This window comes from Cibotium barometz, chromosome 33 (assembly GCF_041138505.1).
Source record: "Cibotium barometz isolate CiBa-2024 chromosome 33, ASM4113850v1, whole genome shotgun sequence".
Taxonomy (NCBI): domain Eukaryota; kingdom Viridiplantae; phylum Streptophyta; class Polypodiopsida; order Cyatheales; family Cibotiaceae; genus Cibotium; species Cibotium barometz.
The window spans coordinates 15,774,347-15,790,802 of record NC_141078.1 but is presented as its reverse complement, the minus strand read 5'-3'; positions in this window follow the sequence as shown (position 1 = coordinate 15,790,802).

Below are 16,456 nucleotides of genomic sequence, written 5' to 3'. Positions count from 1 at the left end.
TCCGTACGAAAATATATATATGTGAAACACCTATTTCACGTTGTGAAACGCACCTACTAGTTCACGTCGTGAAATAGGTCTGCGCAAAAAAAAACACCTGCTAGTTCACGTCGTGAAAGAGGCTTGCGAAAAAAAATCCATGAAACTCTATTTCACATTGTAAAACCCCACACTTTCACGTCATGAAACAGGCCCACGTAAAAAAATTAATTAAATTCAATTAAATCTGTGAGATCCATTTCATGGCGTGAAAGATACTTGCACTTTCACAAGCGTGAAACAAGTCGATGGGCCAAAAAAAAAGAGAGTCTAGAAAACAGCCCTCTTTGGAGGTTCATATCTCGCAAACCATAAATCCGAACACGTGCTAGTGCTCATCAGAAAGCCTGCATCGAGCTCTTCGAAATTGGTCTTGAGCATCCGAGGGCAACATCCATCGTTTCGGCCTCTAACCAGCAACCTCAAAATTTGACCTGAAAATCGAGGCAAAAAACAGACCTAGCATAAAATTGTCAAAAACAGCCCGAAAAAGACCACGAACCATATTCGGGCTACTTTTTGAGTGTCTAAACGACAAAATCACGAAAACAGCAAAGAGACAAAGTTGTAGTACTCCAAAAATACTACAACTCTCTCACACAACGTTTTTCCAAATTCCTTTGAAACACATTTAAAAATGGGCTGTGAAATAGAAAAAGCTTTCTGAAAAAAAAAATCATCTTGAGACAGTGAGGGAAAACAGGTATTAAGACCTTCTCTTCCATCTGGGATGTTACTGGCATACACTTTTTCTAGAAAATTTCATCCTAAGGGTGTTCACATGCGCTTTTAAGACCTCGACTTCCATCTAGAACACTAGTGGCATGCACTTTTTTCGAAAAAATACCTCTAAGAGGTTCATGCGCGCTTAGCGCCTACGTAAATTAGGGCAAATGAACCCTCGTTAACCCAGAGAAGGGTGTGTCAGGGCTCTTGAGGCTGTATAGTGGGCTATAGGGACACCAAAGAAAACGTAAAAAGAAAAAAAAAACACCACATGTGCTTGCTCATTAAGGAGCAATTGGCAACGTCAAGATATGGCAACAATAAAGGAATTATGTAGACCCACACCCACACTGAACCCAATGGCTGAAATCTTCGAGCCATTAAGATTCATGCCCCACATGCATCTCCCAATACCTTTTTCCATGCCGTCAACAAGCGTGTCATCCGGTTTTGCATCCCCTGTCACATCAATCCCTCTGGGATTTGGTCCCTTGCCTAGCACTACCACAAGACCTAAACCTTTTGAAGTGCTAGCTACCAACTCTTTGCAACCCCTAAATGCCCAAACCTTGGACATATTGACTAATCTAGGAAGGGGGTTTTCCCAAGGACTAATTGAGGTCCTAACCACATTAACACCCACACACAGCCTCAGTGACTCATCCAACAACACGGCCGTACATATTTCCAAAATCATGGGAAAATATGATGGAACGACTGATCTTGTTTAATTCATGCAAATGTTTGAACAGAGATGTGAAGCCTTTGGAAATCCAAACTGCCCCACCAAGGTACATGCACTGAACCTTTGCTTAGTGGAAAAGGCTAGTCGATGGTTCATCACATTAATGCCTGCGTGTCGATTAAGACAAACTTCAGGACCTTAAAAATAGCCTTTATCCACGGCTTTTCAAGACAATGTGATCGGTGGAGTGTAGCAAGAGAGCTCTATTCAATTAGGCGTAAACAAAACAAAACCATTAGAGATTTTATCCTTCAGATAAAATCTTGGACTCACAATTGAGCCATGGGAGAAACTAAACAATTCTCAATTGAAAAGATGTTTCATGATGGCATAAAAAACAACATCTTACACAACTTGATCATTGTATCCAATTCGAAAACATTCGATCAATGTTGTAAAGAAACAATATGTTTAGATGATAACATGATGGAGGAAGATCACGATATGTGATGTTCCTCATCTCCACAGCCTTGCTTAAAAGCTTTGAACCGAAATCTCCAAGAGAGGATGAGCTCCCTCAAACCAAACATCCTTAATGCCTCTCAAAGTGATGGGCAAAATGCCTTGTGTTCATTGCATCACTACGTCCATCCCAATCCCCAGTGTGCATACCCTAGGCCTATCTTTTTGTACTGCATACATTGTCAAACCTTGGGTCACGACACGTCTCGATGTCTTAATTCACCTATAGTTACATCAATACTACAATCATCCTTACCTCGAACAGAAACAGTCCAAAGGTAGAAACTGCTCGTCGGGAAGTAGTTAAGCAAACACTTCAGTGTTTCTATTGTCGTGGATCGTACAAAGTGGCAAACTGCATAATTTGGAATACTTCCATGCCCACAGTCTCACTGACACTTTGCAACCCATATGCAAATGATGTGGTATCGATCACATATTCCAAGATTACCCAAGGCTAGTTGCTTCAATGCAACCTGTCTCGTAGAGTACAACTCTTAACATCTTGAGTGTGCAAAACGGGTAATTATCCATGATACCCTTGAATGTGCTTACATGCTTGCAAGCCCAGGCACAAGAAACAGTCAAAAAGAATGCAAAAGGACACACTTTGAAATGGGTAGAAGAGCATGTTTTAAAACAAAAACCAAAAGAAGATACAAAACCTTCTAAACCCAAGAAAAACAAGGGCCAACAAACTGTAGAAACCAAGGTTGAAATAAAGGACAAGACATAGGAGCTTGTGGAGAACAATGTGTCATACAAGATCACCGGTTGTGATTTAGCCTCATAATGTCAAACCTAAAAAAAGCAACCAGAATACAAAAACCGGAGGAGTATCGTGTCCCCTTTCAAGAGGAAGACGTACTCCCTACAGAAATGAACTCATCAAGCTAAGAAGAGTCATCAGAGGAAGATTGCACGAATGATATAGTTGAAAATGCACGTGAGGAATTTACAAAATTTAAACAATCTCTCAAATCCTCATTTAGAGGAGTATTCTTCTCTCATGTTGAATCTAGCATAGCTTCAACCCTTGCAGCTTTAATGGCTAACTATGAATTGTACCAAGATCTCAAGAGCTACATAAAATAGGACTGGAAGGATTCGCAAGTTTCCAAACATACCTCAATTAAAGTTGTCAAAGGACCGAGTGTGCCATTGTACACAGTGGGCACTTTTGAAAAAGCTGAGAGCCACGGGAAGGATGAAAGTGAATGGAAACATGAAACTAGAATAAGTATTGAAACTGAATCGGATATGAGAACGTCCATGGTTCCACTTGAAGATTCTATCATGTTGAAATGTAAGCAAAAGTGGGCTATGGTGGATCAAATGCAAGGATCAACATGATTAGCATGTAATTAAGAGGTGATTAAGATGAGATTAGTGTATAATTAATCTAATAGCTTAAAGTAGACATGGATACTCAAAAACCATCAAATTTCTCATTAGGCCAATGCCTCAATTTATAGGTTTTACATCCACAAGATGCTAAGCATCTAATCCCACTGATTTCTCCTTGATTTTTGCCACCTCCCCTACGTCTAGGGACACCTTTTCCTAGAATCTTTCCACACCCCTATATTCACTCATGCTACCCTTGATTCTCTCATCTCAGTAGATTCTTTTCACCTTTTCATTGTTACCCACTTAATTACAGACTCCCTTTTACAGTCTCTTGCTAAGGGCTTGTTCCCGCACACACCCATTCACTTGCATATTTCAACACCTCCCCTCGTTAATAATTCTAGCACACCTAGACCCTATACCAAGTTTCCCTCTTACTTGGTAGCCCGTGACCAGTGCCTCAAGTCCCTAACTCTCATAGTCCTTGTCTCTCTATGTGTCTAAGGCTACTACAAGTGCACATGACCTTGACTAAAGCATTAACACATACATCTACCGCATATCAATGGCTCAGAGGTGGTTTTACTTTGTTGGGGCAGGTTACATTGGGTTGTGGGGTTTCTCTCTCAGAAAAGATGTTCTGACTCATCTAGTGGTGTAAGTGTGGGGCCTATCCCCCAGGCGGGTCATCAGTGTCCACCGCTTCACTAGATGAGCTCGATATCTCAACACTCCCTCGAGCTTAACTCCATCTCATGTACACCAAGCGAAGCCCTGAATCTTTGAGCTTCTCTGTACCCAATGCTTTGGTGAAGATGTCAGCTACCTGATCCTGTGTGCTGACATAAACAAGGTCAACATCTCCTGCCAAGACCTTCTCTCTGACAAAATATCTCTGACAAAATGGTAGTGGACCTCTATATGCTTCGTACGAGCATGAAAAACTGGGTTCCTGGCCAACTGTATACTGCTAATGTTGTCACAGAAAATGACAACTTGTCTATCCACTGATAGACCCAAATCTGCAAGTAGCTTTCTCAAGCAAGCTACCTCACATGCTGCCATAGCAGCTCCTCTATACTCAGCCTCTATACTGGATAGAGCAACCGTAGGCTGCTTCTTGCTGCTCCAAGTCATAGCAGCACTCCCCAAGGAAAACATGAAGCCACTAGTAGATCTTCTATCTGAGATACTACCAGCCCAATCAGCATCTGTGTACCCATGTACACAGATCTCTGTCCCAGTTTCATAAAACAGTCCACAATGCAAAGTAGACCTCGCATACCTCAGTATGCGTCTCAATGCATCCAAGTGCGGCTTCCGAGGAACCTGCATAAACTGACTCACCAACCCAACAGCATAGCTCAAATCTGGCATGGTGATCATCATGTAGATCAAGCTTCCTACTATGCGCCTATACATAGTAGGATCCTCCAAAATCTCTCCTGAATCTGCACTCAACTTGCCATTTTGATCCACTGGTACTAAGATAGGTTTACACCCTGTCATACCATACTTGGACAACATGTCCAAGCCATACTGTCTCTGCAGTAATCCAATACCATGTGGTGACCTAATCACCTCAATGCCCAAGAAATATCTCAGCTCCCCCAGATCCTTCATCTCAAACTTTTGTCTAAGCAAGATCTTTACATCAAAGATCTCTGCATCATGGTCCCCCATAATGATCAAGTCATCTACATAGATGACAACAAGCATAACCCCTCTATCACCGTGTCTCACATACAGCGAGAAATCTGCATTGGCTACATGAAAGCCAATAGTGACAAGATATTCAGAAATCTTGTCAGACCATGCTCTTGGTGCTTGTTTTAAGCCATACAAGGCTTTCTTCAACCTGCAAACATGCTCGAGGTGACTCACATCCTCATAACCAAGTGGCTGTAACATATACACCTCTTCCTGCAAATCCCCATGCAAGAATGCATTCTTTACATCCATCTGATGTAAAGACCATTGCTTTGACGCAGCCACTACTATCACAACTCTCAGTGTTGCCATCTTGGCAATTGGGCTGAAAGTTTCCTCATAATCAATGCCATATGTCTGCACATATCCTTTGGCTACCAATCTAGCCTTGTACCTGCTTATACTTTCATCACTGTTATGTTTTACTTTGTACACCCACTTGCATCCAATGGCTTTCTTGCCTTTAGGCAATTGCACTAAATCCCAAGTCTCATTTCCATATAGTGCATCCATCTCCTCATCCATAGCTTTCTCCCAACACACATTTCCAACAGCCTCATCAATGCATGTGGGCTCTACAACCTGCACAACCTTTGCCATGTATGCATAGTGATGTGCCACATAACCATCATAGGTAAACCTCTGCACAGGGTTCTTCACTCTCCCAGATCTTCGCAGCTTTTCATTCATGGATTCCATAGCCTTCTTTACACCAGGTGTTCTGGGATCCCAAGCTCCTCATCAAGGCTCATCTCTGAGCCACTAGACTCTCCATCAACATGAGAATGCCCTGCAGAAATGTCAGGCATACTAAGGGGCTCAACCACTTTCTCTTTTCCTTTACGTGATGTACTAATCACATTTGCAGGACTGGTATTATAACGCAGCCTGCCACTCCATGCCTGCCACTCCATGGTCTATCAACTGAACCACTAGATAAGGACTCTCCTGGTCCACTCAAAGACTGTGATTGCTGACTTGCATTCTGTGCCACCACATTTCCACTCACATCAGCCCCAACAGCTTCTTTTTCAGCAGCATACCTGCTGATCTCATCAAAAACAACATCCATGCTTACCCTCAACTCACGTGTAACAGGGTTATAACACCTGTATCCCTTTTGCTCAAGGGAATATCCAATAAACACACATTTTTCAGCTTTTGGATCCAGCTTAGTTCTCAGCTCATCTGGCACATACACATATGCAATGCATCCAAAGACTTTCAGATGAGACAAATCAGGTTTTCTGCCAGTAAACCTCTCCTCTGGAGTTACATCATGTATGGCTGCACAGTTAGAGTCCTGTTCATAATGTAAACTGCTATAGAAATAGCCTCAGCCCAATAGCTATGCGACATATTCTTCTCTTCCATCAATGCTCGCGCAATCTCAGCAATGTGCCTGTTTTTCCGCTCAGCAACTCCATTTTACTACAGAGTGTATCTGCATGTAAACTGTTACCATATTATAGTAGTGATGTGTGTGAACACACTTAGGACCGCCGGGGCACTTTTTCCCTCACTAGGAGGTTTTTTCCCCCGTGCATTGTATATACGCCCATTATCTTCTAGGGCTTGTTATCTTTCATTTTTGGCACTCATAATACACTACTGTGTTGTGCTCAAGCTTCCTCATCTTCTTGAAGTTGTGTGTGCATTCCTGCAACCCTAATTCCAACAATTGGTATCAGAGCAGGCTTCCTCCTCCCGGGCAGCATCACCGGCACCTGCGCTTCATCTCCTCCGATTGCGACGAGGTTTCACGAGCGTCTGCAGGTTAGTATATGCCGTGGGAAGGCCGCAGGGCTTGTTCGTTTCAGAATTTTGATCTGAAGTCATTTCGCCCTCCGTTTTTGCATTCCAAGTACTGCGCAGGCAAAATCGTCCTACTGTGCAGATTTTCTGTCAAGATTAAAATCTGCAGGACAGGTGCCCATTCGTCTGTTTTGGGCTGTGCTACATAGCACAGGTCGATTTTATACAGGTTTACCTCTTACAGACAGCATTTACATCTAGTAGTACAGTCATTGGCCATGGCTGACAACAATGATGTATTCCGCATGTTGGCTGCTGAGGATAAGTTGGATGGCACCAACTATCCATTGTGGGCATATATGATGCGACATGTATTGGTAGCAAAGGGGTTATGGAACATTGTGCAGGGTATTGATGCACGTCCTATTGTGGCTGGGAATGCTGCAAACACATCAGAAACAGGTACTGTTGATGATGGTGCAGGCACAAGTGCTGTAGCAGCTGTTCGAGAACCACCACTTTCAGCAAAGCAGATTCGTTGGGATGGTAGAGATGCGCAGGCTCATGCCTTGATTGCGCTGTCTGTCAAACGTACCATTATCCCACATATTCGCTCCTGCAGGACTTCTAAGGATGCTTGGGATGTACTTGCCACATTGTATCAGGCAAGAAATGAGGCTCGTGTTGCTTACCTCCGAAAACAGTTGGAGAGTGAGCATATGAACGAAGGTGATTCTATGGATAGCTTTTTGACAAAGATCAAGGATTTCAAAGAGCAGCTCATTTCTGCAGATGAAATCCTGTCAGACAGTTCACTTGTGCAGACTGCTTTGAATGGTCTACCAGATTCTTATCAGGGTTTTGCTTCCACTCTTCGCTTGATGATGAAAGGCAATCCCAATGCCTTATCATTTGAGGAGTTAGTTTCTGTTTTGCTGCAAGAAGACCAGTCAAGGCAAAACAGGAATATTATGCGTGTCGCAGATCAAGCTTTCGTTGCTAGTCAGAGAAGCAGGAAAGGTAAAGCTGGCTTTTCTTCTAGTAAGCAGAAATCTGCAAATGCTGCGCAACCAAAGAAGGAAGACAAAGATGAGAAGAAGGGTGACAAACAGAAGACATTTTGCAAGTACTGTAAGGGAAATGATCATGTCATCAAAGCGTGTCCTAAGCTGGCTGCGAAAGAGGCTAAGAAGAAAGAGGCTGGTATGGCTGTTGCAGATGCCTCTCCTTCTAACAATGAACCTGCTAATGTTGTTCAAGATACAGAATGGGCATTCAATGCGCAGTGCAGTTATGACCCATCTTTGCATGACACATGTATGTCTGCAGTAGATTCAGATGTATGGTACTTTGACAGTGGTGCCACTAAGCATATCACCTCGCAGCGCAGTTTATTCACTTTCCTTGAGTCTGCTCCCACAGGGAATACTGTCACTTGTGCCAATAACTCCTCTTATCCCGTTAAAGGAGTTGGACAGATTGTGCTGAATGTTGCAAATTGCAACACCTTTACACTTTTTGATGCATTGTATATGCCAGGGATCAAAAAGAATCTGCTGTCAGTCTCCGCATTTGCCAAAACAGGTTTGGTTGTAAAATTTGTGGATGACAGATGTACTGTTCATGATCTCTCTTGTGGTGACATCATTGTAGCATCTGGTTCACTATGTCGAGGGCTGTATAAGCTCAATATGGATGGCAAATGTGTAGAGGATTCAGCATGTGCTATTATGGATACGCAGGCTATTTCAAATGCAAAACTGTGGCATGCACGTTTTGGTCATATGAATTTTGCAAGTTTGCTGCGCCTGCAGAAATCTGAAATGGTGTCTTCTTTGCCTAAGCTTGAGGCACCTGTCAAGCATGTTTGTGAGGGCTGCATATTGGGTAAAATGCAGTGTGCTTCCTTTCCCAAAGATGGATCAGTGAGAGCTGAACGCAGATTGCAGCTTGTTCACAGTGATGTTTGTGGTCCCATGCAAACTCCATCATTTGGAAACTACCTTTACTTCGTGACTTTCATTGATGATTTTACCAGGCATGCATGGGTATATCCTTTGAAGGCAAAGTCCGAAGTGTTTTTGTGCTTCAAACAGTTTTTGGTTATGGCTGAAAATGTGTCAGAAAGTAAAATGGGCACCCTCCGTTCAGATCGAGGGGGGGAGTATATGTCTTCAGAATTTAATGCATTTCTGGCTGAGCGTGGGATAAAACACCAATGTACAGTGCCGTATACACCACAGCAAAATGGTGTGGCTGAGAGAAAAAACAGGTCTCTCATGGAAATGGCAAGATGTATGGTTAAGAGTCAAAGTCTACCACATGGTTTTTGGCTTGAGGCTGTCATGTGTGCCACTTATGTACTAAACAGGTGTCCCACCAAAGCATTACAGGTTGTCACTCCATATGAGGCTTGGCATAGCCGCAAGCCATCTGTTGGCCATTTACGTGTTTTTGGTTGCCTGGCATATGCATTAGTGCCTGTGCAACATCGCAGAAAATTGGATGACAAAGCTGTCAAATGTATTTTTGTTGGATATAGTGCTGAGAGCAAAGGCTATCGTTTGTATCATCCACAGACAAAGCGCATTTTGGTTAGCCGTGATGTTGTATTTGTGGAAGATGCAGTTCAGCCCTTGGTTTCATGTACTAAGGAGACAGATATCAGCTCACGTGATGTCTATGATACATTGTTGCCTCTTTTCAGTGGTGCACAGTCAAGTGCAATACCTCATGAGGCAGTTTTTCAGCCTATGCAGGTTTTAAATGATGGCACAGATCAGCCTATATCTGATGCAGATGTGCATGATGCACTTGAGGATGAGAGACAAGAGATTGAGGGCTCTAGGAACATGCCTAGATGGCTGGTGCAGACTTTGCGTGACAGCAAGTTGGATGCCCCTTTGTCTAGTCGCACTCGTTCTGGCTCTCATGGTGCCTCTTATGCGTCAGATTGTTATGCATTGGCTGTTTCTAGTATGTGCGATGAAAGTGAGCCTGTTTCATTTGATGAGGCACAAAGTTCAGAAAATTGGATGGCTGCTATGCAAGCAGAATACGATGCTATTATGAAGAATAGTACATGGTCTTTATGTGACTTGCCCCCTGGCAAGAAGGCCATTGGCACTAAGTGGGTATACAAATTGAAGCGTAAGCCTGATGGCACAGTGGATCGCCATAAGGCTAGGCTTGTTGCAAAAGGTTATGCTCAAGAGAAGGGCATTGATTTTGATGAGACTTTTGCTCCCACATGTCGTATGACCACTGTTCGTAGCATCTGTGCATTAGCAGCTCATAATGGTTGGAATGTACATCAGCTGGACATAAAGACTGCGTTCTTAAATGGAGATTTGCATGAGGAGGTGTATGTATCGCAGCCTCGTGGTTTTGTTCAAAGAGGGCAGGAAAACAAAGTGTGCAGGTTAAAAAAGGCTTTATATGGTTTAAAGCAAGCTCCACGAGCTTGGTATGAAAAAATACATGCATATTTGACTGCACATGGGTTTCAGAATAGTCCAACAGAAAGCCATATCATGGTTGAGCAAGAAGCAGCCTACTGTGGCCACTTCTAGTTGTGAAGCTGAGTACAGGGCAGCTTTCACAGCTACGGTTGAGTGTGTGTGGCTCAGACGCCTTATGGCTGATTTGGGCAGCCATCTGCCACCACCATCTTCACTGACAGTCAGAGCGCATTGGCAGTTGCGCGGAACCCAGTGTTCCATGCTCGTACGAAGCACATTGAGGTGCACTACCATTATGTCAGGGAGAGACTCTCTGCAGGAGAGATCAGTTTGGCTTATGTGCCAACACAGGATAACCTTGCAGACCTTTTCACAAAGGCTCTGCCTCGTGAGAAGTTCGAAGCTTTTCGCAAAGCTTTGGGCTTACTCCCTTTTGTGGATTCGTCCACATAGCTAGACACTTCCCTATACATGAGTGCTAGCTCTTGTTCACCGCATCACTCCAGGGGGGGATTTGTTACCATATTATAGTAGTGATGTGTGTGAACACACTTAGGACCGCCGGGGCACTTTTTCCCTCACTAGGAGGTTTTTTCCCCCGTGCATTGTATATACGCCCATTATCTTCTAGGGCTTGTTATCTTTCATTTTTGGCACTCATAATACACTACTGTGTTGTGCTCAAGCTTCCTCATCTTCTTGAAGTTGTGTGTGCATTCCTGCAACCCTAATTCCAACATAAACTGTCTCCGAATACTATTTTTCTTCAAAAATTCAGAGAACTCATTGGAGAAGTACTCTCCCCCTCCATCTGACCTTAGGCACTTTACATATTTCCCTGTTTGCTTTTCAACCATAACTCTGAAATTCTGAAAGTGAGTGAACACCTCACTCTTCTCCTTCATGAAGAATACCCACACTTTTCTTGTGTGGTCATCAATAAATGTCACATAATACTTGCAGCCTCCCATAGACATGGTCCTTGTGTGGTCATCAATAAATGTCACATAATACTTGTAGCCTCCCATAGACATGGTCTTCGTAGGACCCCATACATCTGAATGCACAACATCTAGTGCATTTTTGCTCACATTTCTGTTACGTGGAAATACATGCTTTGTTTGCTTTCCAAATTGGCATGCTTCACATATTTTCTGCATACCTTCAACTTTAAACTTTGGCAGCCCTGTCACAATTCCTTTAGTCTGCATAGACTTCATTCTCTGCACATTCACATGTCCAATTCTTTTATGCCAAATGTCTGTGTCTGTAATAATTCCTGAACCATTTGCAAACATCGCAGCACTCACTTCAGGCATGTTTACATTCAACGTAAACATTCTGCCCACTCTGTTGCCTTTTGCAACCAACCTGCACTTGTCTTTAAAGTCTTCAACATAACAACCATCAGGGTTAAACCGAACCTGCAAACCCTGCTCAATCATTTGGCCAACTGAAACCAGATTCTTTGTTATGTTTGGAACATGAAGTACATCTGCAAGGTACTTCACTTTGCCATCCTGCATAGACAATGGCACATCTCCAACATGGGCAATTGGATGAGCAGTGTCATCCCCTGTTTCCACAAAACCTCGTCTTTCAAGATTCTTTATCTCCTGGAACCACTCCCCATGACTTGTCATGTGGTTCGAAGCACCTGAATCAACGTACCATACATCATCTTTATGTGCTGCTTCTACATTTTCAGACATGGCATTAATGACATGCTACATAACAAACAACCTTTCATTATCCTCATTGTTTCTGCTCGAGGATGCATAGTTGTTTTGCTGCAATTTCCCATTTTGCATGTCAGCCTGCTTCTTAACAATCTGCATGCACATGTCTAGGCTTACCACAATAAAATCATCCATGTGTATCATTATACTGCCTTTGCCAATTTCCATGACCTCTTTGACTCCCCCTGCCTCTGAATTGGCCTCTTCCACCTGCGTGTTGTTGTTGTTGTTGTGAATTCTGGGACTGTTGTTGTTGCTGTTGCTGGCCATAATTTTGATTACCTGTTCGGCCACCTCTTTGACCGCGTCCACGGCCTCCTCTACCTTGTCCTCTTCCTGAACTTGTGTAGAAGGCATGTTGCTCTGAACTGTTTTTGTTTTGTGAAGAATGTTGGTCTCCACCCAAGATCTTCTCTTCTATTATCAACATAGACACCAAATCTATAAAATTGGGAATGTTTTCCCGAGTCTAAATAGACGTCTTGAATGCCTTGTATTGTGGCGCGAGACCATGTAGACAGACTTCCACCTTGTCATCATCATCTACTGAAACACCAATAGATGCAAGGGATTCCACAATACCCTTTATCTTCAATGCATAGTCATTCACGCATATACTCTTTTTCTCCACAGTATGAAGTCCATTCTTCAACTGTATCTTGTGTGCCTTGGTATTCATTTCATAGAGTTTTACATACCAAGGTGTCCCACGCCTCCTTAGGGGACTTAGCATCCTGAATGTGGCCAATCATAGTGTCCTGTATACTGATAGAGAGCCAATACATAACTTTTCTGGCTCCTTGGTTCCAATCCTTGAACTCTTTCACATCTGCAGCAGTCGGATTGATGTACGGTATCTCCGGTGCCTCTTCATGCTCACCTTCTATATAGTCCCAATAGCACTTTCCCATCAGGAAATTTATCAACCTGAACCTCCAAGCATGGAAGTTGTTCTTATCAAGCTTCTCAGCAACAATCTGATTTATGCCATCATTTAACATCTTGCCAGACACACAAATTTACCAGAAACGGCACTCTGGTTTGTCCTGCACACACTACTGTATTTTCTGCAATGGTACTGTAGTAGACTCAAATGTCACAACCAGTGACCTCAATGTGCATACATACACCCAATGGCAATTGTTGATCTCCTTGCAGCACACACAGTGTCTGTACAGCCAACTGTCTTCTTGCAGTTCTTAAAACAGAGTTCTGCAATGATGACTTACCCCTGCAGTGCTCGAAATCGCCTACTTTCTAAAAAACGGAGGTCCAGACGTGCCTGAAACGCGTTTTTGGCCCAAAAAACTGCTATTCGATAGGATGACATAGTTGCTCTATAGCTTTACTCCCGCGAAGAAAGCTCCTCAATCAGAGATCATTTGCCTCGGTGCCTCCTGTAGAGCTCCCGATAGGGTCTAGTCGCCAACACAAATAGGGAAGAGTGGTTGAAGCTCTTACCCTTGTACTGCTTCCTATGCTTCTCTTGCTTGCAGCTCAACCCTTAGCATGAACCAAGCTCTGATACCATGAAAAGATACAGGGGAGAAGAGAGCTTGAGCTCTTACAAGCACACACACACTCACAAAACCCTAATAGAGAACACACAAGGTGAGAGACTAAAAATATTCTTCTTCTTCACTCAACACTCAACACTCCATATACAAAGATAAGAGTACTCACATATGAAAGGTACTCAACCACATACATAATAGGGTTCTCTATAATGTGAACCCAACTAAATGAGCTGGCACTATAACTATGCCAGTCTCTAGAATGGCTATCACACAGCCTGTCATCCCACTGGCCGCATATCACCCATGATCTCACCAACCATGCCAGTGGTGTAAGTGTGGGGCCTATTCCCCAGGCGGTTCATCAGTGTCCACCGCCTCATTAGATGAGCTCGATATCTCAACATTATGCACGTGCTTCAAGAACAAGGATACTATGATTAAAATCCCATCATATGGTTTGCCAAGATTGAACAAAGGGAGGAACGCTTCACCACACCAACAGCTTCAACCCCGAGTAGCTTCACCTAAAGTTCGACAAGAATGGAGGCCCAAGCAACACCAAGTAAGCCACTCAAGCTCTCTCATGCATACAACACATGCACAAGAGCTTGCATGTTCAGTCAACACCAATGGCAACCAACCAGAAGCTATCCCTACATGCACAAGAGCTTGCATGTTCAGTCAACACCAATGGCAACCAACCAGAAGCTATCCCTACTACCTCGATAATAATTGAGCCACAAATTCAAGAATCAATTCCTACGTCTACAAATGGTGACTTATGAATGCATCAAGGACAAACTTACAATGCTTTTTCACCCCTCTGTATGAGAAGCATGAGTGAAGAAGCTACGTGAAAAATATAAGAACCAATTCTCTCAACAAGGAGAGTAGCCACAAGAACGTGTTGCTTGCAAGGTGGTAACCAAAAATTTATAAAAATAAAAATTAAAAAGAGGAAAAAACAAAAAAAAACAAGAAAAAGATAAAAACACAAGGGAGTCACACACATGGCCTATCTAAAAATGGTAGAATATCACAAGAAACTCCCAACGATCTTCAGTAGAGCTAATACATTTTTGTTAAGCTTATAGCTTACTATTCTTTTGGCTAAATTAATATAACAGTTGCTCCATAAGTACATATCCATTTCTAGGGTTAACAAGAAAGGGGGGAATGTTAACCCATTATCTTACATTAATAAGGAGTCAAGGTAAATACACCAAAAGGTCATACATTCAAGATATGAAGCAACGGTGTCCATATCGACAACTTGGACGAGCATCCGTAATGGCCCGACGGAATATTTATGGCAATTCTCGCTTCAAGAGCGTGTGGTAGCAAGTTAGGATGAAGTCCCACGTGACGTACATCATGGATATATTATGAGAGTAGTCATTGTAATAGCATTAGGCCTCTTATGAGCCTAAAGTGCCCAGTCGGCCATAGTTTAAGTGAGGTGTGAACACTTATGGCCATGCATATAAGTGAATATCTCTCATAATACAAAGGACTCTCCCATTGTGCAATAGAGTCTTGCTCTTGCTAATCTTTTTGATAATCTCTCTTTAATCCATGCTAGTGAGTGCGTGTGAGTGAAGTGAGGTGAGAGTAGCGACGAGTACACGTAGTGCAACGCGACGGTGTGAAAACGCTCGCGCGACGGGAGGTGCAGTGGAATTGCTTCTTAAAGAGTTGTGGAGCTTGGAGAACTCAAGGGTTACGAGCTCAGCCGATGGAAAGATCCTCATGACAGTTATGGTTCACCAGGTAATCTTCTTGTTGGATGTATTTCGAAGGGGGTTTGGGTGAGCCATAACATGGATGTAAGCATAGATCTACTCCCTCATGTTGGTTCATTGATTTTCATTATACATATGTCGGTTCATTAATTTTCATTATTTCATTGGTGATATTCTTCCACTTGCTTCACAATTTGTCGTTTAAGTTCTTGCTACCTCACACACACATTTTAGTTATTTGAGAGGTATTTTACAATGGGGATTCTTTTATTGTGTGGGGTTCCCCTCCCTCTTGCCTCTCTTATTGCACACACATTATTGGTATTGACTCACTTGGGTTATGAGTGTGGGTATACTGGTGCGTGTGACCCTTGACATACCTCCTCAATATGTCCATCTTTTTCTTGTGTCAATTTACTCACTATCTTTGAGTTAATAGCTCTCAATGTGATAAACATAATGAAGATCTAGCTCTTAAAGTCTATCGTGGTTTGTGTGTTGATAGATTTCATTAATTGAGGTTCATGGAAAGTCAAAAGTGGAAATATTTGAGCATATGAGCTATTGATTGCTAACTTTGAGAGTTTCGCGAAATATTATTGAGGTCTCTTTCTCTGTGATGCACCAAGGATTTGTATAAGGAAGCATAATCTATGGCCTAGTTCAGTTCAAGATACCCACTTGTTGAAGCATAGTGTGCTTTAGGCCCCAGCCACCACAGGGCTTCCTGAAGGGCTCGGGCCCCCCTTGCCTGGGTACATGCACCAACCCATATGGTTCATACTGCTCATATGGTCTTAATGCTCATAAGAGTCATGGCTTTAAATAATGAAGCATAATCTATGGCCTTGTTCAATTCAAGATACCCATATGGATAGTACGACTTATATGGTCTTACTCGTCATAAGACTCATAGCTCTCATGTTCCAAGTTCTTTGAGTATGGCAAGGTTACAGAAGAGTATTGTTGTAGTAGTGTGATTATCAATGGAACTTGTTCAGGTGGTAGCACCAAGGGTGGCAATGGCATCTGTGGTGGTCTATACATTCCTCTCATTAAGGGGTTCTAGTCGGTGTGGGCATTGTCAGAGCCCACTGTGTTAGGCTTATCATGGTTCCCATAGCACTAGAAATGAGCACAAATTTTTTTCATAAAGGCCTCAACATCAGACACTCGTGTGGATACTTCACGCTTGTATGACTTTGGCAAT